General features: G+C 40.1%; 1 protein-coding gene across 1 annotated transcript in view; it reads right to left on the bottom strand.

Moving 5' to 3' along the window:
- The window catches only part of LOC135704809 (guanylate cyclase soluble subunit beta-1-like), a 176,147-nt gene that overhangs the window by 42,320 nt on the left and 108,778 nt on the right, over positions 1 to 25,049 (bottom strand). The gene's annotated exons all lie outside the window — the stretch shown is intronic.

Raw genomic sequence — 25,049 nt, forward strand, 5'->3', positions numbered from 1 at the left:
AGTGCCAAACATGATAACGTTACTCCAAGTGCTTCAGGTGTAATGTCCAAGTATTTTCTCAACGAGAAAGTTACTACGGCTGAAATTTTGTGGTCATTGGAAACTGTTATGACTCACAACTCGTATCGGGGAGCTGGAGATCAGGTTGATTTGTTCCGGTTGATGTTTCCAGATAGCGATATTGCATCTAAGCTCGAGTTGGGTCGGACAAAGATCAGCTATCTTATTACTCATGGATTAGCACCGTATTTTTCTGACAACTTGCTGAAGAAGATTGAGGTCTGTTCTGACATTGTAATTGGATTTGATGAAACGTTGAACAAGATTTCGCAGCGTCAGCAACTAGATGTTGGCATACGATTCTGGTGCGAAGAAACCAAGTGTGTCGCTAGCAGATATGTGGGTTCTGTGTTTCTTTCATCAACGCGAGCAAAGGATCTGTTAAAAGGATTGAAAAATTGTTTTTCTGCCAATCCTAGTTTGATCGGAAAAACAATTCAAATATCAATGGACGGTCCTAACGTCAACTTTAGCCTGCATCACGAATTGAATGAGGAATTGAAGGAACTGCGGGGTACGAATTTCAGCTTGTTGAACATCGGGAGTTGTGGCCTCCATGTCGTACACAACGCTTTCAAGAACGGGATGAAAAAACAGAGTGGTGCATTGATGATTTCTTGTTTGCTGTGTATAACTTGTTTAAAAACGTGCCATTACGTCGTGCGGATTTCACTGCCGTTACTGGATCGAATGTATTCCCTCTCAAATTTTGTGCGGTTAGATGGGTGGAGAACCAAGGTGTTGCAAAAAGAGCCAATGATATGTTTCCGTTTTTGAAGAAATACGTACGCGCTGTGAAGAACCAAAACGACAAAAAACTCAAAGAATCGAGCACTGATTATAAGAGAAGCTTTACGACAGTGGTGAAATCTAAAGCATTCGAGACAGTAGCAACGGCCGTTAATGATCCATTCTTCGGAGCTAAACTCAGTTTTTTCATTACTGCAGCTGCAAGTGTGGAACCTTTTTTAACGGGGTTTCAATCAGAATCTCCAATGGCTCCTTTTTTATATGACGACCTTACGGATCTTCTGAGATTGACAATGGAAAAGGCTTTAAAACCAGAAGCAATGAAAGGTAAATCAAAAGCGCTTTCTGAAATATCTCTTGACGAACATAATTTTCTTCCGTCTTCCAAAATTGACATTGGTTTCGCTACAAAAGCTGCTCTAACATCAATCGGAAATAAAGAGAAGGAAACAATTTCTGAACAAAAGTATTTACTATTTCGTAACGAGTGCAAGGCATTTTACAAAGGATTCATTCAAAAAATTGTTGAACGATCTCCATTGGGTTATCCGTTAACGAGATATGTATCGTGTCTCAACCCACAGATTTTGAACAGTTCATCCGATATTTGTAAAAAACGATTAGAACTCTGTCTAGAGCATCTTGTGGCGAAAAACCATCTATCTGGTACAGTAGCAGACAAAGTAAAGCAAGAATTCTCGCTGCTTTCTAAATTGCCAACAACGAAAGCTGCTGCTGCCAGTTATCGGAGACAACACACTCGATTGGATGAGTTTTGGATGGATACAGTCAAAAGCTCGCCTGCAGAGTTGCCTAACTTCGTAAACTTCGTGAAAAAAATGTTGATTATCAGCCACGGAAACGCCACTCTTGAAAGAGGATTTTCGGTTAACAAGGAGTGCCTTGTAGTCAACCAGTTGGAAGTAAGCCTCGTCGCGCAGCGCGTTGTGTACGATGCAGTGTTGAAAGCAGGTGGAGTTTTTAAGATCACCATCAACAAGTCAATGATGCACTACGCTCGGAATGCGTATGGACGGTACAAAGACTTTAAGGAACATCTGAAGGCAGAAAACACGGAAATTGAAAAGGAGAAGCAAAGAAAACGAGAAGCAACCCGGTTTATGAAGGAGCTCGAGACCAAAAAAGCACGTTTATTGGCGGATGCTCAGCGAGAGGCGGCTCTGATCGATGAGCGTCTGAAGAATATGCTTCATTAACTTCACTGTAAGTTTTTATTTTTGGTTTGAAAAGATGCGGTCCTTGTATCTGGTATACATTTCCACAAATACACAATTTTGCTTTAAATTCGAATTATTTCTTTTTCAATTGTATATTGGACAACCGGGAAAATTTCCGAAATACCGGGAAAAAACCGGGAAATCGCTAATCATCTTTTGCTGGTCACCATGTGATAGTCAAGACCTGGTTTCTGCGAACAACCTTTCGCAACCAATCTGGCCTTATACCGACCATCATCTTGGATTGTAAACATCCATTTTGATTTGATTGGTTTTCGGCTTTCTGGTTTATTTACGGCAATCCATGTTCGATTTTCCTCGAGGGAGTTCATTTCCTGAATTGTGGCTTCTTTCCAATGGTTCCAGTCACTTCGCTGCTTTAACTGTTCAATTGTTTGCGGAATATCTAGAAATTGTCCATCTGCTAGAAATGCAGATTCGTAATCCTCAAACCATTTTGGTGGGCGTCGTGTGCGTTCACTTCTTCGTAATTCCTGTTGTTCTTGAATTGGATCAGCTTCAGTAATACTATCATGGTTTTCATTGCAATTAACGGTGGATGGTACTTCTTCGTCGAAAACCACGTCCCTGGATATTATTATGGTATGCGTTAGTTCACTCCATAATCTATATCCATTGTTCGCATATCCTACGAATTTTAGCAATCTGCTTCTTTTGTCTAACTTTTGCCTCTTCTCCTTAGGGATTTGAGCATATGCATTACAACCAAAAATCCTTAGTTTATCAATATTCGGCTTCCTTCTAAACCACATTTCATATGGGGTTTTATGTTCCAATAAAGCATTTGTTGGGGATCTATTAGTCAAATAGGTAGCGGCATATATGGCTTCTCCGCAAAGCTCCTTGGACAAATTACTCTCGTGGAGCATAGTCCGTGCCTTATCCAAAAGAGTTCTGTTCATTCTTTCACTTACGCCATTCTGTTGTGGAGTATATGGTACAGTTGCTACCATTTGTATTCCTTTATCTCCACAAAATCGTATGAAATCGTTTCCATAGTATTCAGTGCCATTATCTGAACGAAAACACGCTATCTTCTGACCGAAGTTAGCTGATGCCATTGCTTCATATAATTGAAAACAATTCAGTACATCACTTTTGTGTTTCAAAAGATATGTCACCGTGAAATGCGTTGCAAAATATCGATATCCGTCAAAGGTGGATTCTTCGAAATAACCGCAAACATTAGAATGCACTAATTCAAGTGGTCTGCTCGAGCGAGGCATATCTGAGTTCTTGAAGTTTTCTCTTGTTTGTTTCCCAAACAAGCATGAATCACATTGCATTTTACAATTATTGAATTCACTTGATTGAATATTAAATCCTTCAATAATTGAATTTAGATGTAGTTTCTCCAAGTTTGATAGTCCTAGATGTCCAAATCGCTTATGCCAGTGAATCAAATTGTGATTCTTGCACAACATTGCTTTCTTTTCGGCAGAGGATCCATAAACATTGAGATAATACAAGCCATTCAAAAGGTGACCTCTAGCAATAACCTCACCAGATTTCTCTTGAATGACAACATATTTATTGGAAAAATGGACTTCCTTCCCTAGAGCAACAACTCTTTTCGCGGAAATCAGATTTTCCTGTAGCCCAGGAATAAAGAGACAATTATACAGCTTCAAACTCTTTATTTTATTTCTTCCGATGACAGATTTCAGAGCTACCGATCCTCTTTTGGTAGCTTTCATCGATTCTCCCTCTTTTGCTGTAGTGATAATCATATCAACATTCAGATTTTCGACATCACTCATAATAGACACGTTGTTAATCATATGGTTTGAAGCACCTGAATCAATCACAAATTGTTTTCGGTTTATCGGTCTGGTAGAAACCATCAAAGCATGTTCTCGATCTTTCTTTCCCACGTGTGGTTGATTGAAATTCTTTCTTATGAATTTCTTTTTCTTTGCTTCATTGGGACATCTATTTCGGTAGTGCCCCATCTGATTACATCCGAAACACTTGATGCTGTATTTTGGGTTGGCCACCATCGCCACGTTTGGCACCTGTCGCTGTGGTTGCTGAATTATCTCGGCATCTAAGAACATACGATGTAAGTCGTCGAGAGGTTTCTTTTTAAGAACTGCCTCAGGAAGCATGAGGACAGCCGCCACCACATGCTTGAAGCGATCTGGTATTGCTCCAAGTAGTGTTTGAACTTTTTCCATATGGGTAGCTTGGGGATCTGCATATTCAAGCTCCATACAGAGACGTGAATGCTCCTTAAATAATTCCTCCAACGTCCGAAATTGATGGTCTCCCAATCTGAACAACTGGCGACGTAGTGAAATTGCCACCAGTGTTCCGCCCCTCTGGTATGCATTTGATAAAGCATTCATGCACTCTTTTGCATACTGGCAATGCATCAGTTTCTGTAGAGGCTTATTACCGATGGTGAAGATGATTTCGTCAATTGCCTCGTAATCATCCTCACAGCGTTTCTGATACAACGCACAAGGGTCTGATATTCCATATGGTTCTTGGCGAGGAGTACGCAGCAAGGTGTAATCCAGCTTGAGTCTTGCAAGGTGATGCATAAGACGCCATTTCCAAGGAGTGAATTCTTTTTCATCTCGTTGAAATATACCAACAAGCTGACTACGGTGTTCGATAAGCATCACTGTGGATGCATTTGGTACCATAGGATTTTCCATCCTGTTTTTAGTTTCCGCAACCCGAATTCCATTTCCCGCGGTTACTTGTATTGTCGGAAATTCCAAGGCACTGCTCCGGCTTCTACCAGTCGATACATCAATCTGATCACTACTGATTATTCTGCTGAGCCGATCGCTACCGGATATTCCACCAAGCCGGGTGCTACCGGATACTCCGCCGATCCGGTTGCTACCGGATGGTTCACCAAGCCAGTTGTTCCCCGACTCACCCCCGAGCCGGTCGTTACCGGACGCTCCGTTGAGCCGAACGTTACCAGACGCTCTGCTGAGCCGGTCATTACCGGCCGCTCCACCGAGCCGGTCGTTACTGGCTGCTCCGCCACTCCAGTTAACACCAGATGGACTACCACTCCGAATACCACTGGAAGTTCTGCTTCGATTCACGCTCCTAGATCCGGAGGCTTGTCTGCGGCTTCTGTGTTCCATTCTCTCCTGACTACTATCGGTAGGGTAGCCTGACTGCTATCCGCAGCCGACTGGTTCTTCTGATCCATTCTTCAGAATTTGTCGTTCTCGGATATGGGTTCCTGGGCCCATAACCTGTTGAACAGTATTCGAGAGGTTAACTACCTCAAACTATTTATTCCTCTTTGGCTATCCATCAAAGAACTGTAATTTGGAAGTAAAAACTGATCTGCACAAAGCATTCCCTCACTAGTCATTCGTCTGTACATAGTTGCGTTAGCGATGTCTTCAATATTACACATAGCAATGATAGAAACGGTTAAGCCGCGTTAACATTATACAGTTCGGTTCAAAAGTATTGGTAATAAAAATTGCCTTACTCAACACTTCGGGACCTTCTGGTCTTAGAGTTACTTCTATGGTGTTACCATTGTTACTGCCTAGCCTAGCCGACACGTGGTCGCGGGCGAATGGTCGGAGGCGACCGTGATGGTTCTGGGCGCCGTCGTCTGGTTCGATTCACTCAGGGAACCAGTGCGATTGACCGTGCTTCGGGCTACGGCAAGGGTTACCGTTGGGCGTGGCTCACACAGGGAAACAGCACGCGATGTCGGGATGAGCGCCGTCGGTTTAACCTCAAAACTCGAGGGCCGGCTTGGATTGTCGAGATTTGGTCCACAAGGGGGTAACACTGGGAGCAAGCGTGGGTCATCGCGTCCTGATTGGCGACGTAACACAAGGCCGAAGCCTCAAGCCGATAAACTTTAGGCTATGCGCGGTACAGACTAACCCCTTTTGCTCCGTGGGTGTCTGGGGAAAACGGCCACAATCGCTCACGAGGTTCTAGCTTCGTCTACTTAATTTTGCACGATGATCTGTTCACTTCCGTGGTACTTTGGAAAAAGCTTCGATTGTTGCTCCAGTCCCAGTCGCTAGCCGTTCCTTTCTTCTTTTCCTTTTTCTGTTCCTTTCTTTCTATTAGTCCTATAGATCCACCCGCGAAAATCCAAAAACCGTCCCCTGCAGCAATTTTAACGTGTTGTTGTGTGTACTAAATGTATATTTTATCAAACTTTGTTCTTGCTTTTATTATACATATATATATATAACATTTTAACTTGTAGAGTGTGCAGGTAACTTGTATATTTCTAACAAGAAGTTTATATTAACTTTCATATTTATTTTTAGACATATACACATAATAATAAGACATTTAACAATTAATCATTGAAATTTTAATACGAATAGGTTTTTATTCGGCAAGCAAGTTGGGATATTACGTCGCAACGGTAACACCATAGAGATAACTCTAAGATCACAAGGTCCCGAAGAAACGTGCTCAACTTTTTGGCTCAGCTCTGGTACTCTCTTCGGTCCCAAGCTAATCGATGCACCCCTCGAAACATCGTAAAATCCACGAACCCCTCATTTTATCTGTCAAACATTCATAGCGAATCAAAACAAACATAGTGCAGTACTAGACTTTCGTCTAGAATGGGGTACGTTAATCGATTTGCTTGGGACCAATAGGCTAGTCAAGTAGTGAGCCAATTTCAAATCGTTAGTTTCGTATTGATTGTTGGTTGTACCAAAGATGAATACTAAGATGAAACTGTTGGAAGAAAAACTTTCTATTTTAGTGTCCTTTTTCACGGTCCCTTTCATCCAATGAATACCCCCGTATCCAAGGTAATTTTGTGGTTTTGCTGCCCCCTCGATAGAGATGAAATTTTGCCCAAATTTTTATCAAAATCATGTGTGATTGCAAAATCAGAGATGTCCCATTTTTTAATTACTCGATTAACAACTAATCGATTTATTTTTTGTTCACTGTGCTGCCATTTTTTCCACCAATGAGAGTGCAGCACATGTTTGAAACGATCGGTGATGATCCTCTGGAGATGTTAAACCTTATATCGGCATGATATAACCGATTACAAATATTTTACTTTTCGGTTCTTTAATCGATTAATCGATTATTCGAATGAAAATTCGCCATCACTAGATGAATGTGAAACGTCATTTAAAATATAAGGATCGTACATAAATAATGATACAATTTGAAAGGGACCGGGGCTAATCACAAATAACGTTCCCACGGTAACTGAAATAAGCACGAGTGTTCACCGGTTGGTTGTACCATAGAGGTAACTCTAAGACCACTGGGTCCCGAAGAAAATCATTATTATTTTTGGCTCACTCAGTACCAGAACAACGGTCCCAAGCAGTCCCTAGCTATTTCACTCACCCCTGCATGTTCTGCATGAATCCACACACCCCTGATGTTATCTGTCAAACTTTCATAGCGAATCAAAACAAACATAGTGTAGTAATAGAATTTCAACTAGAATAGGGTACGTTAATCGTTTGCTTGGGACCAATAGGCTACTAAAGTGGTGAGCCAATTTAAAATCGTTAGTTTCGTATTGATTGTTGGTTGTACTCCTTTAATCGAGTACCTCAAAAGGTACAATTTGAGGTACTAGCTTAAAGAAATACAACGGTAGTACAACAGTTTACTTTGTATGTCTGTACAAGGTATAGGTGAATTTTGAGATTTCACGCCGAACAATGCATTAAGTCCTAAGTAAAATTGATCGATTCTCTTCATCGACTTTCTCTTTCGTTAATAACTTGGTTATAACAACGATTCTTGCCGTGTTTGGCGTATTAAACGGAAGATAATAGCGAAGACTACAAATCAATAAGACTGGCAACTGTTGCCTTCTCCCATACAAATGTCAAACGTCACTGATATAAGCGCCTCTGTCAATCAAAGGTGGAACTTTGAAGCACAAGTGTTAGCGAGACTGCTCATAAACAGTAACTGTGTGTGTGACCTAATGTCACCGAAATAAATAATCATAACACGGCAGTCGTTGTTGTTTTTGTTTTGCTCTCCAAAATTTCACGGCAATTTGTATCCTAATCCCAGCAAGCCGGTGGTTATCCATCTCTAAACCAAAAAACTTGTCATAGTGGATCAAATAGAGGATTGAAACTAGGATCGATACCTAGTGAAAGTAACTTTTACTTGAGACCGAGGAACCGAAATATTGTTTATTTTGTTTGTTGGAAGCAATCAATTATAAAGAATTGTCAGCTTCCACCACCATTGAGTGAAGTACTATCAGTCGGAAGATGCTGTAAATTCATTTCCATTTTAGATGTTGTCAGAACATGAAACCACCGGATAGTGATGCTCTGTATGATTTAACAATTCTAGGAATCGACCGACCCATTCCAGAGAATTATAACAACAGTGTCGGATTGGCCAGTGACATTCAAATGGTCAGCGAGTACTGTAATAAGTTGCCGAACATCACAACTTAAATCCCCCCGCTGTGGCCAGGTGCCAAAGCCATGCGGAACGGGCATGCATTTTACTAATGCACCATACGAATGCCCATAAATGCATCACTAAAGGGCTTAGGAAAAGTGGAAGATAATTCTGAGTTAGAAAACTAATGATCGAGGAAGGTCCCACCATCATTGTGAATGGCATCGTTGCCATAGTTTTTATTTTCAAAACAAATCTGTTCAATTTCAGCTGGAATTTTACTCGTCAGCATGAAGCAAACGTTTCACTTTTTACGACAATCATAACAAAACCAATAATTGACAGCTATTTATTTCTACCTATGTGTGTGAATGCACTGGTGAATTAACACACACCATCATACACAGGTTCCACTTTTGCTCAGAAGAGGCGTTGCCGTTACTGTCTCCTGATTTTAGGAAGAGTTGCCAGTCTTCTTGATTTGTAGTCTTCGATAATAGTTTCTTCCAACGAACTGTGTGTTGAAAATAACTGGAAATGTCTGTCAATTGCCGTAAGGATGCAAAGGGATGCAATCTTGCTTAGGACCTTATCAATTGTTCGGTTTGATTTGAAATTGCGAGGTGGGATAGGAAAAGTGACTCTGCAAGGAAGAACCTTAAAGCCTACAGTTGCTTTGCCTCAACTTAATATGAAAAATTTCTTTCATGCTCCATTCCCAATAACACGAGTGAACAAAGAATCCAGCCAACCGTCCAGCAGACCCGCATAAGAGCAATATATTCACATCCTTCTTCGTTCGTTTAAGTATGGTAGCGAACGAGGAACACATTTGCTTCGCAAACGCAATTGATTGCGTAGCAAATTTTGCGAATGTATCGTGTGCATGCAGTTTTCCACAGTTTTGGTTTTTTTTATAGAGTTTCCATTTCGTCTGGCTCTTTCCGTCCCCTCCAGATCGGTTTCCACTTTCGGGGGATCATCCGGTGCGATTTTTCGCAAACGCAATCGTGGATGTAAGAAGGGATGAGAACGTGATCTTGTTAAAAAAAAAAAACATCTAACATATGCTGCGACTCAGTCACCAACGACGATAGATGGCTAATCCAATGATCCAATTTGTAACCTTTGACGCGGGTGGCGATGGGAGGTGGGAGGGGGGGGGGGTGGTGCTGCCTGGTTTCTCGCTATTTTGCAAATTCGATTTCCGTGTATACATCTTTCCGCATTTGTTCCGAAACTCCGAGTGTAAATTGCTTTCCTTTTTCCGAGGATAAATGACGTCCCATTTCCGATGCTTTTCATTTCACGTCCGCTGTTGTCGATTTAGATTCTGCGATAGCACTAGAATATATGACAATAATGCTTCTTATGGGGGGAAAGCGTTACTGTCGATTGTACGGAGCTAAGGACCGTTGTTTGTCTTTTTTGCGATTTTGGAAACCTTGTAGAAGGGATACCAATTCAAATTCATCATCTCAGTACAAATCTCAAAATCTTCTCCACGTACGTACATAGGTAGCTCAATATTAATTTCTTTGGTTGCTGTTCACTTAATTTAGACTATCCTCTTTCCTAAATTGAACAGAAAGTTCCCCCAAACTACTCGGATTCGGCTTTGATCTGCTTCTTGAAAGTAATTAAGAAAAACCATTTTTCCCTATGCTAACGAATCTGCCGCTCCCTCCCTTCCCAATTTGAATCAAACAGATCGATGAAAGCAAATACGAAAACTTTTCTACTCAGCACTCAGTAGCAGACAAATTGCGTCCGGATAGTAGAGAAGATGCTGCCTGGTTCCTGTTGGGAGCAGAGCTTCCTCTGCCACTCCCCAAGGGAACTGCTATTTGATTAGCTTTCAATCTAATTTAAAGGCAGCTAATTTCGTTTGAGTTTTTAGAAACTGTTGCTGTTCCTAATGGAAGTGATGGCTAATTAAGCTAAGCTGAATAAAACAGGGTTCGTCGATTAACGATTAAGCGTAAAGTCTGGGAGCAAAACAGGAGTGAGTTTCCAAGTTTCTTGAGTTTAGCGTTTAGAGTTATTAGACAAGAACTCAGCTGGTGGTGGGATTACAACCCCAACTCGTCATCCAAAAGTTGTAGGAAGGGTGCGTCGGTTTTATATAACAGTATAAGAAAAGATTCATATTTTAATATGATTAAATTGTATCCATGGTCATTCATGAGATTACATTCTGAATTAACTAATGACATCAAGTTACAACATTAATTATTTGGATTTAAGAAGTTAAGCTTTTAAATGGTAAATAGGTCTACGTTGAATCCATGATGGATTATTGAGTTTAGGAAAATCGTTTTCGGTTCCAGATCAATTCTGGCTCTGATCGCTTGAATCACATGTCACTTATATCACGAACGAAGTGACAGACGGAATCACTATGTAATAACTGAATCACTTCGGAAAAGTTTGTAATCTCTTCAGAAAATATTAAATCACTTCAGAAAAAAATCTGAATCAACACAGAATAATTTCGAAAAGGTTTCGGAAAATACTGAAACACATAAGAAAATCTCGGAGTCAGGTCAAACAGTATTGAAATACTGCATAAATGTTTGATCTCACTATTTCCAAAATCAATTCTTTCCAATGATCCTAAGCATTCTTCAAAACTCTTCCGGTGGTTCGTGGTTGGCTTGGTGAAGAGGGGAGAGCTGGTCAATATGATTTGGCCAGCTCAATCACCAGATCTACTCTGGGATGAACTGGATCGGAACACAAGAAAAATGCGGCCACAAAATGATCAACATTTGTGGGAATGTTCACAAATGAGTTCAAACTTTTCGGAAGTGCTTCAATACCTTATATAGCGATACCAAACTTTTGTGAAGTGATTAAAGTTATCAGAAGTGATTCAGTACTTTCGGAAGTAATTCTGAACATTTCTGGGATGACTCAAATGAATGATGAAGAGATTACAAACATTTATGAATAGATTCAGTACATTCCGAAGTGATTCCAAATATTTCTGAAGTGATTCTGATCATTTATGAAGTGATTTAGTACATTCCGAAGTGTTTCAGAATGTTTCAAAAGTGATTTAATACTTTTTGAAGAAATTCCGATCGCTTATGAAGGGATTTATTTCTTCTAGAAGTGATTCCGCAGTTTTCCTTGTAATGCAGTACTTTCCGATCCGGAGGGATTTGGAACATTCCTGAAGTGAATCAGTTTTTTTTCCGAAGTGGTTCCGAAATTGTTTGAAGTACAGTACTTTTCGAAATGATTTAAAAAATTTCTGAACTGGATCAGAACAATTACGATGTGTTTCAGTACTTTCCGAAGTGGCTCAAGGTATTTCTACAGTGGTCTAGTACTTTCTGAAGTGATTTAGAACTATAATACAGTAGTATCAACGATTGGTCGAGTTTCAGAGATCTCTACACGTCTCTAATTCACAAAAAAGCCAGAACTACCCGATGTAGAGAAACTTCATTACCTCAGAGGGTGCTTAGCAGGCGAAGCTAAGGTACTGATTGATTCGCTAAAGATCACGAAGAACAATTATCAGGTTGCTTGTGACTAGATGTTACGACAACGATAAACTTTTAAAAAAGAAGCAAATGTAAGCGCTTATCAAACTGCCGTCACTTAGCAAGGAGTCTATCACGGATCTCCGTAAATTAGTAGACGGTTTCGACCTCGTGATCCATTGAACCAGGATTTATTGCTGGTAGAGCTGCTCAGTTCTCGTCTCGATCCTATCACACGGTGAGGGTGGGAAGAACATTCATCTACGAAGCAGCAAGACACCCTAAAAGATCTACAAGAGGTTCTACAACGCAGAATGCAGATTCTAGAAGCTTTAGCAACGAAAGTGGAAGCGAAGGTTGAACAGTTCCTACAACTAAAATGGAAGCCATTTTCTGCAAAGGTCAGCCACAACGCCGTACAAGTAAACAACGCTAAGTGTCCTTCTTGCGCGGAGATTCATGGAAGCTGTCACTGACCAGCAAGGAATCTCTCATACGTGCTCAATCTCTCTACCGTAATTGCCTCAAACGTGGTCACCTTGCTCGAGAATGTTCATCGAAGTTTTCCTGTCGGTTATTGTAAAGGTCGGCACCATTCGTTACTGTGCTATAAAGGAGAAGAAAGCACAGGTATCCAACCGGATCAAAGCACTAACGATACCGGTGGAAACTCCAAGGCAGCGAATGCCTCAGCCGTTGAATCTACTTCTTACAACGTGGCCCAGCGCCCATTCTCTTAGGTTCTTCTGGCTACAGCTATCGCTACGATCGAGGTCGATCAGGGTTCCCGTTAATCAGCACGTGCACTACTGGACTCAGGGTCAGAGTGCAACTTCATATCTCAAAATTTGTGTCAGTTAATGAATGTATCCAGTCAGAAGACGAACACATCGATTCTTGGTATCGGACAGTCGAACACGCAGTCAAGAAAAACCTCAGATTTCATCGGATTCCATCGCATTCCATCGATTTTTTCAGCTTGTTCAGAAGGTTACTTGGCTTGTCTACCAAGTTTTAAAGTTCAGGCAAATGGATGGAACATAGCGGTAGAGTTCGAACTGGCGGATCCGGAGTTCTTCTGGTCAAGAAAGATCGACTCGGTTCTGGGAATCCAAGCTTTTTTCAGCTACTTCCCGTCTGGAAGGGAGATTCAGTTGGGCAAGGACCTACCGGTACTAACTGTGTGGTACACCCTAACGTAGGCGAATACCCTTGATGGTTTATCCCTCGCTCAACTGTCAAATGGATGCACATCATGCGACTTCAACATTCGGCAGAGGCAATCACAGCTTGCTACTGCTTCACTCTTCCTCTTTCATCGTCAGCCAATCGTATGAGTGAGGTGTCTTCAACTGCTTCATTAACACGCTGGGTGATTCTTTGGGAATCGATAATTAAATCCCTCACACTAACGGAATCGGTTTTCGTGTGGATAGTCACTCCACCAAGCAGAAATACTAAGTACGCTCGTATCATGGCGCTATCGGATAATCTCGAGCAGTTAATGGCACAGTTTTCGTCCTGCGAGGAAGTTGGTATCGTCAACGGTCTTACCCCGCACTGTTATACGTACGTCAATTTTTGTAACTTTTCTGTAATTAACAGTAATTAACAACATCACCTATTCAAACCTTGCTACCACAAAACTTTAATTCAAAACTGTCAAGACATGGGCCCTACGTGGGAAAGATAACCAAATTAGCTCTCTATTATTTTATAATAGTCTTAATGCTTAAGGGGTCGGGCTTTCCCTCAGTTTCCCTATTCGTTTTGAATGATTTGCGTTATGGAGCTGATCCAATACCATATGCATTTCAATTTAGGACGAAAATCATTCTGAAGAGATCACTACGCATTTCAATTGAAGACTCTATCCCTTTTCCTAACAATGTTAATCCTGTATTCGATAGGAAAATCATCTGATGTCAAAACAACCGCCATCCGGTTGTGGCAATCACTCGAAAATGCGATTTGGCTGTTTCAACTTGATGGTCTGAGGTTTCATCCGATCAAAGGATGATCTTTGTGGACAGTGTAGTTCCACAGAGGAAGTTCTTTTCTAGCATCTAAAACCTCAAATACAAGAAGGAAAGATTTTGCAGCTGAGTAAATAACAAAAGAGAAAGTTGATGAAGAGAATCGATCAATGCAGATAGAATGACCTATTGAAATGTGTATCTAGAAATCTCGATTGATTTTTGGAATAGGCCTCATAGGGTCCCCAGAAGGAACTGAAACCGAAAAAAAAAACAAAGGTTAAGGCCTATTTTGTTCAAGATAATATCAAAAACGAGATTGTCCTGTGAGACAAACAAAATCTAAGATAAGGGCCTAATTTATTTTTTCTAGATAATATAAAAAAAACGAGCTTGTCCTGGGTAACAAAGGTTCTATACACCTCCACATTTGATCATACATACAGTCTTCATACAGAGTATTGAACGGTACTCCGACTATAGAGTAGTTGAGGGTTCTTGAAAGAAGTTCAAAGATTGAATCTCTTACAGGAAATTTAGGTAGAGTGTTCACTCGGCTATCGACAAAAGCAGGCCACTCTCGATGTGTGCGACGCGATCGTCTGTTTTCTCGGCAGTCACCATTGTGTAGTCCTTCTCATTGTTCTTCATCAGCAGTTCTTTCGGTCGATGCGTCGTCGACTTTGGAAAGCAACCGTTTAGAGATGAGTGTGTGAGTGCTGACCACGTTTTGCGTCCATTGCTGCAATGGAAGCGCTCTGAGTTGGCGAGACTTTCATACAATGAAACCACTGGAAGCGGCTTCCGTTCTGATGGAGGAGGCTTTTTGGATAGCGGAAGATAAAGTGTTTATTGTGTTGTACCTTTTGACTATAGTTTTACGATGTTTTGTATAGTGACCAATAATCCTAGGCTCTGTAGGGTAATTTGATTGAGCCTTATCAAATAAATTAACAAACAAGACAAGAAATTTAGGTAACTTTAGTACTTTAGTGTTCTCCAGAGAGCCTAAAATTCAGAAATATTTCACACAAATTTAGGAAATCTCATGGAAGTATAGAACACTACATGAAAGGTCAGAAAAAGTTCCAGATTGTCGTTGAAATTTATTTATTAAAAATGTTTACCTTGAACTTTTTAATTATGGAGCCACCAAGCCAAACACCATAACGCTAGCAGGATGCTTGGTCAGATACACGTTCTTGTGTCGTCGGCCACGTCTTTTACCGGAAGAGAACTAATATACCGGTCGGTTCTGGAATTTTATACGGGATCGACGGTAAACATGCTCTCGTCGGAGAACAGGATTACCGGATTTTTTCGCTTAAATAAGTTCATGATTTTCTTGCATCGTTCGATTCGTAGCTCCCGGATGCGGTTGGTAATCATGTGAGTTTTTTTTTCGAGCCCTCGACTTCGCCCTGCAATCTTCCTTTACGATCTTCCGTGCCGTAAAGTCACTAATCCCGGGTTCCTTTGCCATTTTCCTTATTGAACGCACTGGATTCACCCGAATCTTCTTTTTGATAGCAGCAATAACCCTCGGAACCCGAGCTGACCTCGGACGACCTGTGGCCACCTTCACGGATAGGTGTCCTTTCTTTTCTCGGTCTAAAACCCTTTTGACGGTCCACCGGGACACTTCCACGGCGATTGAAATGTCTTTTTGCGACATTTGCGCGTGGGACAAATCACGAATACGCTGCCACTTCGTTATGGTGAAACTGTCAAACTAAGTAAATCATTTTCTTTTATGCACAGCCTACTACGGTATGAGCTATGAGTTACGTGCATGCAAAGAAAACCAAGGCATTGTATGCACAGGTGAAACGGGAACCTTATTTGTACGATGGTGCAAACATTATCACGCATACGGTAAGGACGCTCAAATCTAATGCACTATCGAACGAGAATATTAATGAATTTGCTTACAAATGGCAATATTGGGTTAGACAGAAAAGATTTTACGTGGTTGGATTATGCTAAACCAAAACTCATATCTTTCTTCAAATACAAAACGAAACTGATTCACGATTCTTTTAAACTGAACATGGAGTTTTTGTACAGCAGCTTGAAATCAGCTTACGATGATTATTTAACAAACCCAGATACTTTGACAATGATCAATCAGATTAAATGTAAAATGCTAAAACAACAAAAGGAATTTTCAAAATTTAATTATAAGCCTAATCAAACTTTTAATGAAACTGAACCCATTAGTTCAGCCCATTAAGGAATGAGCCATTCGAGAAAAAAGAAAAGTGATTAAATGGAAAATTTAATCGTTAATCATTTTGAAAATCTCTACACAGCTTCAGAAGATGTTTTAGAAAATACAGATTTCATTCCACAGAAAACAGTAGATACGAATTTATCAGAAAACCGATTATTGATGAACGCTATAAATGAGGAAGAAATATTTACTGCAATTAAACAAAGTCAATCAAAAAAATCACTTAGTTCAGATGGTCTAACTTGAGAAACAGCTTGGCAAACGATCAATAATGAAATGTGTTCAATCTTCAATGAGGCTTTGACTGGAAATTTACCCAAGAAATTTTTAGATGGTATCATCATACTCATAAAAAAGAAAGGATCAAATGACAGTCTGGATGGTTATAGACCAATTTCGTCATTAAATTTTGATTATAAATGTTACACTAAAGTTATGAAAAATAGACTTAACAAGGTAACCCCTTATCTTTTATCGGATCATCAGAAGTGTGCAAATAATGATAAATCAATTTATGATGGTTTATGCGCAATTAGAGACGAATTTACTGAGGTAGTGATGGATAAGATACCCGCAGCATTGTTAACTTTTGATCTAAGTCAAGCGTTCGACACAGTGGAACCAAGATTCGTTATAGACATTCTGACCAAAATGGGCATTAACTCAAATTTCATAACTTTGTATGGAGCAATTACTGAAAACAGCCATTCAATATTATTGATAAATGGGCGATTGACAAAAGAAATCAAAATTACAAGATCTGTAGACATTTTCGATGATTTTATTTGTCTTACAATTAGAACCATCGTACAAATAAGGTTCGCGTTTCACCTGTGCATACAATGCCTTGGTTTTATTTGCATGTACGTAACCTATAGCTCATACCGTAGTAGGCTGTGTATAAGAGAAAATGATTTACTTAGTTTGACAGTTGCACCATGACGAAGTGGCGTATTCGTGATTTGTCCACGCGCAAATGTCGCAAAAAGACATTTCAGTCGCCGTGGGAGTGTCCCGGTGGACCGTCAAAAAGGGTTTTAGACCGAGAAAAGAAAGGACAACTATCCGCGAAGGTCGTCCGAGGCAGCTCGGGTTATCGCTGCTATCAAAAGGAAGATTCGGTGAATCCAGTGCGTTCAATAAAGAAAATGGCAAAGGAACACGGGATCAGTGACTTTACGGCACGGAAGATCGTAAAGGAAGATTGTGGGGCGAAGTCGAGGGCACGGGTAAAAGAACTCACATGATTACCAACCGCATCCGGGAGCTACGAGTCGAACGATGCAAGAAAATCTTGAACTTCCTTAAGCGAAAAAATCCTGTCCTGTTCACCGACAAGAGCATGTTTACCGTCGATCCCGTATCAAATTCTAGAACCGACCGGTATATTAGTTCTCTTTCGGTAAAAGACGTGGCTGACGAGCACAAGAACGTGTATCTGACCAAGCATCCTGCTAGCGTTATGGTGTTTGGATTGGTGGCTCCCGTGGATCAGAGAACAGTACGGTCCGAAGCCAAATGTTGTATTTCAACAAGATGGGGCTCCGTGCCACACCTCGAACCGCACTCAGAAGTGGTTGCAGGAACATCTTCCGTTCTGGGCGAAGGATATGTGACCGCCATCCAGCCCCGATCTCAATCCGCTGCACAGTGGCTTATTTCGAGCAAAAAAACAGACGCAATTCAGAAACGGGTTTTCAGCTTACAGAAGATAGTGAATCTTATGTAAAAAATTCCGGGGAATCTCATGGTGCCAACCCAACAACTTTCCGGAAAAATGGCAGGAAACGTCCGATTTCTCCCTTTTTCCCCTATAAATGAGAAATATTTGAAAATATCGATCTATAACAATCTGCAACCTCGATAAAGACATTCAAAAATCATTGTACCTTACGTAAAAAAGTCTAAGGAATCGAATTCCAGTATCCTCTTTGATGTCAAAAATCTTAAAGTGGCCCAATTCACCCGTTTTCCCCTATAAGTTGAAATTTTTGGAAATATTGATCTATAACAATCCGCAACTTCAATAAAGATATTCAAAAACCATGCTGCCTCACGTAAAAAAGTCCAAGAAATCGAATAGCGTTATCCCCTTTCATGTCAAAGATCGAAAAGTGGCCTAATTCACCCGTTTTCCCCTAAAAATTGAAATTTTTCAAAATATCGATCAATAACAATCCGCAACTTCGATGAAGGCAATCAAAAACCATGCTACCTTACGTAAAAAATTCCAAAGTATCGAATGCTGGTAACCCCTTCAACGTCAAAGATCGAGAAGTGACACAAATTGCCCGTTTTCCCCTATAAGTTGATTTTTTTTTAAATTTCGATCAATAACAATCCAAAACTTCGATAAAGACATTCAAAACCCAAGCTGCTTTACGTAAAAAAGTACAAGAAATCGAATTCCGTTATCCCCTTTCATGTTAAAGATCGAAAAGTGGCCTAAATCACCCGTTTTCCCCTAAATATTGAAATTTTTCAAAATATCGATCAATAACAATCCAAAACTTCGATTAAGACATTCAAAAACCAAGCTGCCTTACGTAAAAAAGTCTAAGGAATCGAATGCTGGTATCCTCTTTAATGCCAAAAATCTAAAAGTGACCAAATTCAACCGTTTTCCCCTATAAGTTGTTTTTTTTTTTTTAAATATCGATCTATAACAATCCACAACTTCGATAAAGATATTCAAAAACCATGCTACCTTACCTAAAAAAGTCCTAGAAATTGAATACCGTTATCCCCTTTCATGTCAAAGATCGAAAAGTGGTCTAATTCACCCGTTTTCCCCTATAAGTTGAAATTTTTGAAAATATTGATCAATAACAATCCGCAACTTCGATAAAGACATTCCAAAGCCATGCTACCATATGTAACAATAAGTTGAAGGGATCAAATTCCGGCATCCTTTATACTGTCAAAGATCAGAAATTAAATCAAATGTTGCCCGCTCAAGACATTTTCATTAGAAATAATAAGAAGCGTTTTGACTTTGACTTTGCACCTGTGCAAAAATGTTATCAATTTTAATTCTTTTTTATCATGTAGTATCATCCTCATCGCTTTCCTCTTCACTCTCATTTGATTCATCATCGCCCATCTCCTCATCATCACTTTGTACATTGCTATCGTCTTCATCGGCCTTATCCCTATCATCTTGATCGGAATAGTAAAATGTCATCTGTCGCTCAAACAGCTCGTCTTTTATTCTTTTCCGTGAGCGTTCTGCTGGAACATCTTGATCAGCGTGTTTCGGGTCTGACCAGGTCAATGAGAGGCGCATCATGTCTTCCAAGTTGTTCTCTGGTGAATTAGGCAACTTCTCGATTTTGCATGTTAAAGGAGATACTGGTTCTCGATTCCTTGGACTTTCTTACATAAGGTTGCATGGTTTTGAATGTCTTTATCGAAGTTGTGGATTGTTATAGATCGAAATTTAAAAATATTTCATCTTATAGGGGAAAACGGTTGATTTGGGTCACTTCTTGATCTTTGACGTTGAAGGGATTACCGGCATTCGATTCCTTGGACTTTTTTTTACGTAAGGTAGCATGGGTTTTGACTGCCTTTATCGAAGTTTTGGATTGTTATTGATCGATATTTTGAAAAATTTCAATATTTAGGGGAAAACGGGTGAATTAGGCCACTTTTCGATCTTTAACATGAAAGGGGATAACGGCATTCGATTTCTTGGACTTTTTTACGTATAGCAGCTGGGTTTTTGAATGTCTTTATAGAAGTTTTGGATTGTTATTGATCGAAATTTAAAAAAAATCAATTTATAGGGGAAAACGGGCAATTTGTGCCACTTTTCGATCTTTGACGTTGAAGGGGTTACCAGCATTCAATTCCTTGGACTTTTTTACGTAAGGTAGCATGGTTTTTGATCGCCTTCATCGAAGTTGCGGATTGTTATTGATCGATATTTTGAAAAATTTCAATTTTTAGGGGAAAACGGGTGAATTAGGCCACTTTTCGATCTTTGACATGAAAGGGGATAACGCTATTCGATTCCTTGGACTTTTTTACGTGAGGCAGCATGGTTTTTAAATATCTTTATTGAAGTTGCGGATTGTTATAGATCAATATTTTCAAAAATTTCAACTTATAGGGGAAAACGGGTGAATTGGGTCACTTTAAGATTTTTGACATCAAAGAAGATACTGGCATTCGATTCCTTAGACTTTTTTACGTAAGGTACAATGGTTTTTGAATGTCTTTATCGAGGTTGCAGATTGTTATAGATCGATATTTTCAAATATTTCTCATTTATAGGGGAAAAAGGGAGAAATCGGACGTTTCCTGCCATTTTTTCGGAAAGGGGTTGACACCGTGAGATTCCCCGGAATTTTTTACATAAGATTCACTATCTTCCGTAAGCTGATAACCCGTTTCTGAATTGCGTCTGTTTTTTTGCTCGAAATAAGCCACTGTGCGCTGGATTACTCAATATGGCGCGTCATGAAGGCCAAGGCCTGTTCTAAGCGCCACCCGAGTACAGCAAGCCTCAGACATATATTGACCCGTACCTGGAGAGAAATGGATCCAGACTACATTATTAGAACCTGCCTTGCATTCCGGAAGTTTGTGGAGGCCGTTATTGCAGCAAGTGGAAACTCGATGATTAACATAGTTTAAGACTCTGAAAAACATCCCCCTTTAAATAAATAAAAAAAAAAACTCGAAAACGAAATTTTGGAGATTTTTTTTTAATTTTGACATTGCTCAATGGTGCAAACATTATCACGCATACGGTATATGCCGATGATATAACATGTTTAATAGATGAAATTAGAAAATTCCAAAATACTTTAGAGGAATTTAGGAAATTTGAATTAGTTTCCGGAGCAAAATTGAATTTACGAAAGACTGAATATCTATCGACAGGAATGATAATAGAAGAGATTGAGCAAAAGAATAGTATTGGAATACTTGGTATAGAGTTCAATAACAATTTCAAGATAATAGTACAATCGAACTGGAATAGAGTATCGAAACACTTAAATTTGAGCTTACTATCTAGCTCGCATCGTTGTTTGAATTTATATCAGCGGATGCGATACGTTAACCAATTGCTTTCTCCGAGATTTGGTATGTTGGATCGATAATATCGTTGCCAAATAATCAACTTGCAAAAATTAAGTCTAGTATAGGATGGTTCATATGGAAAAGAAGAAAACTCAGATTTCCTTTCAATCAACTTTTCTTGAAAAGAGATCTAGGAGGAATGCATGAGGAATGTAGTGCACTTCTCATCAAAAAATGTTTAAAATTTTCGATCGACACGTGTTTGTTTAAAAATTATATTATGCCTAATATCAGTACAGGGCGGACTCGATTATCCGGAGTCTTGAAAAAAATTTCACTCCGGATAATCGAGCCCTCCGGATAATCGAGCCATTAAAAAAAAAATTTTTTTTTGGTCTCATGTGGTCTCATTTAATGTTTTTAGTGGTCCCATTGAACGCTATTGAAGGATTATGGAATCGGACCACTGGTTTCGTAGATATGGCCGGAACAAGTTCCGGCGTTTATGGGCCATGAGGCTAAATTTGACTTGAAAGGAACAAAACCCATTAAGCGACACATCAAATTAAATCAAAATTTGATATCAAGATTAAAGGCGGCTAACATTAAGTACCTTGGACCATATTGGCCACTTCCAGGCAAGTTCCGGGTGCTTCCGGAAAAGTGGCCAGAACCAGACTTGAATAATAACCGATCATGCGACACATCAGATTATATCAAAATTCGATAACCAGATCAATGGGGGAAAAAATTAAGTACCTTGGACCATATTGGCCACTTCCGGACAAGTTCAAGGTGCCCCTGGAAGTGACCAGAATCGGACTTGGATAATAACCTATCATGAGGCACATTAAAATACATTAAAATTTGATAAAAAAGATCAATGGAATTACCCATGGACCATCCGCTTGAGAAGCGAACGTGTAGCCAACCACGCCATAGGACCCCTCAACTTGAGAAAAATCGTAATCTCGCGACTCTCACGAGTGTGTAACAAACCCTTTTGTTACGCCCGCTCAGCCCACAAGTGACTCTAACCACACTCTGGGTCGGCTTCTTTTCGCCAAGGTTTGCGAGATTAGAGGAAAAACCACAAGACCATTAATTTACTTACTGACGGCGATTTATTTAATTTTTGCCCTAACGGTCCCTAACAGCCCTATCTCTTCCTATCTGTAACTACTTACGGTTTCTTTTTGTGTGTGGTGTCAGTGTCGGGCCCGTCGATGAACGCTCGCTGGTTGGTTCCGCAACGGATTGCACGATGTCTCCGTGCCTAGTCGTATCCTTGGTATCCTTCCTTGCCGTTCGCGCCAATCGTGCCGATTGCCCCGATTGCGCCGATCTGGCCACCCCGATATCTGGTGATGATCGTTCGTGACAATCGTGCCGACTGCCCCGCTTCCACCGTGTGCGTCGATTACGCTGATTGTACGGATCACACTGGTCTCGTTCTCTTGGATTCGCAGGTTTCAAGTCTCGCTTCGTCCACTTATGTCAGCTTACCGTTGTTTGTATGGCAGTGACGACTCTGGCGGTTTCGTAGAACCTTTCCACCGCTTTATGGAGAATAAATTTCTTCACCAACTTTTTCTTCGGGAGCTAACGTGTAGGTGCTTTTCTGGTGCTCAAGCAAGTGACCGAGCCAATATATTTGCAATCCTCAGGAACGGGCGAATAGGCCTTTTTCTGTGGTTGTTGTAGGTAGCATCCACCCATCAGGCAGTACTGCTACCAAAAATACCAGCGTTTATGGGTGTATTGTGGGTGTGTCGTGTTGTTGAGGCTGCGTACAAAACCTTCACAGTGTGTTGTGTTTTTTTTTAATTTAGTCGTTAGCCGTCTTTTGCCTCCTAGATTAATTTAGTATGATACTTAGTTTAATTTATTTATTTGCATGAATTTTATTATTTATATAGCTTTTATATTTATTATTTTAGTTTGAATTAAGTCCCTATCTAGCTAGTTAAGATTTTATTTATGATTTTTCCTCTATACACATAAACAAATCCCCATTTGTGGTAAGAAAACTATGGACTGAGTGAACGAACGGAGTGACTTGTCACAAGTGTGTAGAGACAAAGTTGAGCTTGGCTAAAAATTACGGCGTGAAGGCACCATATTTGACGCGGTTCCTAACTTGACGCAGTCGATCAATTTTGACCATTTTCCATTAATATTTTTGAAATGTTAACATTGCAAATATTAGTTCCAGTGCTCTAGGGATGATAGTGTAACAAATCAACTGATGGTTGCTGATAAAACGGCTGCAGGCGAAAATGAAGACGAGAATGCGGAATTCGATGTCATGTCTGATGCTGACATAGTCAATGCTGTTCTTAACCCTCCGTTACTCGCGCCAACGCCGCCAACTTTTATAACACGAGTACTCGCGCGTTGTACTTTGTACAACAGTGTGAGTTTTCCATTGCCATTTTGCAGCCGAGCTACCAATCGATATGAAACCAACGGGTATTTATTAAAAAAAAAAACTTGTTTTTAACTAAACAAGCTAAAATTTTATCACAGTTAACCCATAACAATGCGGATAATAGAGAAAATGTGAATGGAAACCAACAATCAATACGAAACTAACGATTTTAAATTGGCTCACCACTTTAGTAGCCTATTGGTCCCAAGCAAACGATTAACGTACCCTATTCTAGTTGAACTTCTATTACTACACTATGTTTGTTTTGATTCGCTATGAAAGTTTGACAGATAACATCAGGGGTGTGTGGATTCATGCAGAACATGCAGGGGTGAGTGAAATAGCTTGGGACTGCTTGGGACCGTTGTTCTGGTACTGAGTGAGCCAAAAATAATAATGATTTTCTTCGGGACCCAGTGGTCTTAGAGTTACCTCTATGTGGAAACCGCGTTAACGGTGTCCGTACTACGTGGGATTTGACTTAATTGGTTACAACATGGAAAATCTCGAGATCCTGACCAGATAGAAAATTATTGTCTTGGGCAAAGTTGTTCTAGAGATCATAATCTTTTCGCTGGTGGAGATGGAGAGTAGTTCAAAATTTTCTCACTACGTAGCGCTAGAATACACGTGAATTTCTCGCATGTGGTTTGTTTCGAGATCCTGACCAGATAGAAAATTACTGTCTTCGACAAAGTTGTTCAGGAGGTCAAAGCATTTTTGGCTGGTAAACAGTAGTTAAGAATTTTCTCACCACGTGGCATAGATGTACACTTCTTGCATATGCTATATCTAGAGATCCTAATCAGATAGAAAGTTACTGTCTGCAACAAAGTTATTCAGGAGGTCAAAGTATTTTGGCTGGTGAACAATAGTTTAGAATTTTCAAGGCTCTAGGCTTTGAACTCCTGAACAACTTTGTTCAAGACAGTAACTTTCTATCTCGTCAAGAACGTGAGATATTTTATATGCGAGAATTTCACATGTATACTAGCATCATGAAGTGAGAAAATTCTGTACTACTGTCCACCAGCCAAAAGACCTTGACCTCCTGAACAACTTTCTATCTGATCAGGATCTCGAGATATAGCATATGCGAGAAGTGTACATGTATACTAACGCCGCGTGGTGAGAAAATTTATAACTACTGTTTACCAGACAAAAATTCTTGACCCCCTAAACAACTTTGCCGAAGAAAGCAACTTTCTAGCTGATCAAGATCTCAAGCTATTGAATATGGGAGACAGGCACGTATATACTAGCGCCGCATAGTGAAAAAATTCTAAACTATTGTCACCCAACAAAAAGATCTTGACTTCCTGAAAAACTTTGCCGAATACATTTACTTTCTATCTGGTCAGGATCTAAAGATATTTTATATGCAAGAGTTTCACATCTATAGTAGCGCCGCAAAGTGAGAAAACTCTGAACTACTGTCCACCTGCG

The sequence above is a fragment of the Ochlerotatus camptorhynchus genome, unplaced genomic scaffold, assembly GCF_037179485.1.
Source record: "Ochlerotatus camptorhynchus isolate MF236.1 unplaced genomic scaffold, CSIRO-AGI_Acam_v1.1 ptg000248l, whole genome shotgun sequence".
NCBI classification, from domain to species: domain Eukaryota; kingdom Metazoa; phylum Arthropoda; class Insecta; order Diptera; family Culicidae; genus Ochlerotatus; species Ochlerotatus camptorhynchus.